We start from the raw sequence: 2,701 nt of genomic DNA, 5'->3' as shown, positions 1-2,701 counted from the left end.
GAGGTGGAAGGTGGAATACTTAAGGTGTTTTAAAAAATTACATAATAAATTTCTTTCTGAGTGTTAGAATAAAATATTTGAAATTCACACTACATTTCAATGTACCAAAAAAGAGAGTCATTCCTTAAAGGATGCATTTAATACTATGTAAATAATTCTGCTCTTCATTTAGTTTTCTTATAAATATGGATTTCTTTGTTTCAGATTTTCTTAAGGGGAATTCTATCTGAATGTGTTACAGCTAAATTCATGAGTCCACCCATATCAGACTGTATTTCATATCCCCAAATGCAATGCCTGTTAGATCTTTTGTTTATAACTTAATTGTTGGCTATCTTTTTTCAATAAACATTTTTATTGAATTATACATTCAGAAGGGTATACAAATCATAAAGGTACAGTTTATTGAACTATCACAAAGGGCACACACCCATGTAAGTGACAGCTAGGTCAAAAACTGAATACTCCTAGAACCTCAGAAAGTACCCTCATGCCCCTCCGAGGCCATACTTTAGCTGCCTGAATTGCCCTTAATTTTGACATCACAGAACAATTCTTCCTGTTTCTGAATTTTATTTAAGTGGAATTATAAACTATGTATCATTTTGTATAAGGCTTCTATAGATCAACAATATATTTATGAGATTCATTCAGGTTTTGAGAGTAGCAGTGTTTTTCCTTCATTACTGTGTGTTATTCTATTGTATAAATCTACCACAATTGGTTTATTCATTCAAATCTTGGAAATGTTTCCAGTTGAAAATGATATTGTTTTCAACATTCTATTTTATCTTTTGGTGTACATATGTATTTCTTTTAAATATTTACCTGGGGATGTAATTGCTGGGTCATAGAATATGAATATGTTTAACTCTTATAGATAAAAAATAGTCTTCCCAAAGAGGTTCTGCAGTGTTCTGCACCTTTGTCAACACTTGGCATTATCAGTTATTTTAAATTCTAGTTATTCTAGTGGGGTTTAGTGTTATCTCCTTGTAGTTTTAATTTTCATTCCCTTGATTCTAAGCACACAAAAAAGAAAAACTACATTATCTTTTATTATTTACACTGAGGGATATTCAGGGAGACAAACTGTACCCAAAGTGAGCTCAAAACTTTACAGCCTTGCCCTCGAAACAAATACATGTGCCTGAATCTGCATGTGTGTAGGAGACCAAGTGTATAACTGAGGAGTTCTTCAAATAGCTTACAAGCAGAATTAAATGTTTATGAAAAGATAAATAAGTAATAAACACAAGCTAATTTGAAACTTACATATATTATTAAAATTCAACTTAAGCACAACAACTATTTACAATCTAGACCAACAAAAGGTTTTTTTCGGGGGGTGGGTTATTTTATCATGATGTTTGTTAAAATTGCTGGTCCATGATGATATTCGAAAGCACACCACCCAGATGATTTTATTATCATTCTTAAACTCTCTACAGACAACACATCCCCTTATGGCCTGCACTCAGAGTGGACCACTCTCACTGCCCCATCCTTGGTTGCCACTAAGGGATTTTATGCCTTTATATGTTGAATCATCCTTGCATTCCAGGAATAATTGCCAACTGATCATGGAGCATACTCTTAACATTTTTTTTCTGGTGTCCTAAATTATTTCGGCCCCATCCCAATTTACATCACCTACTTTGAATGGGTTTCTGTGCCTTAAAACTCAAAAAGCCTGGTGCATAGTGGATGCTAAATAAAATATTACCTTTGGACCTAAATTTACAGGTTGCTCTGTTGACTTGGAGTGGAAACTCTTCCTTGGAGGCTAGTGGGAGTCAAAACATCATACTAATGTTAGCATCTCTTCTTCTAGTGAGTTAGAGAATCAAAAATAACTAAAAAATAAAAGAGCACTTTTGTGGGAAGTTAAGGAAGGGACATGACCCTTGGCATCATTAGCTCACTTGAGCTTGCACTCATCTCTTTATTGCCAGTGAGTTTACTGGTTGGCAAATGGACATGGTGAGGACAACACCAACTTTCAATTAGATACAGACAAGAAGAATCAGAAGTAGGACTATACTTTATTGACATGTCATTATTTCTCTAAATACCATGATCATTTAGAGACATGGTTTATGACATCTGTTTACAGTTTACAAAGGCATTAAGAACCGAGTGACAGTGCAGTAAGATTGCATGAGACAATACTCCTGTTTTTCCCCTGACTTTATTTCTGTGTTGTATCAGTTATATGACAGTTATTTAACCTCTTTACTGTGACATACCATGGTAGGGTGTGCTATGCTGTATTAACATAATTATGCTCCTTTATTGACTATAAAAAAAAAGAATTTTTCAGAAGTCCTGGGCACTGTAAACAGCAGCTTCTTCAAGCTAATGCACAGGAGTGTCAGCACAGAACTGCAGAGGTTAGTTAATGGAGGCTGAAATTCTGCACTATTAATAAAGCATGGTATTTGAGAATTGAAGTGAATTATCTATGAGGTTTAGTCATGGAGCTCTAGGAAATAAATATTTTATATAATTACAACATAAGATTAACTGTCTAAATATTATTCATTGCCTTACAATTTTTAGCACTTTATCCCTCAATAATTAATATTATTTATTAAATATCTATTACTATCATTAAGAGGTAAAATACTATATGTAATAATAAGTATTATGAAATCATTATATATACATATCAAACATGGGGCTGAGGAGGACCTGGGAA

Source organism: Mesoplodon densirostris, chromosome 13 (assembly GCF_025265405.1).
Source record: "Mesoplodon densirostris isolate mMesDen1 chromosome 13, mMesDen1 primary haplotype, whole genome shotgun sequence".
NCBI lineage: Eukaryota > Metazoa > Chordata > Mammalia > Artiodactyla > Ziphiidae > Mesoplodon > Mesoplodon densirostris.
The sequence above is the reverse complement of the archived record's forward strand: the minus strand, read 5'-3'. Positions refer to the sequence as shown.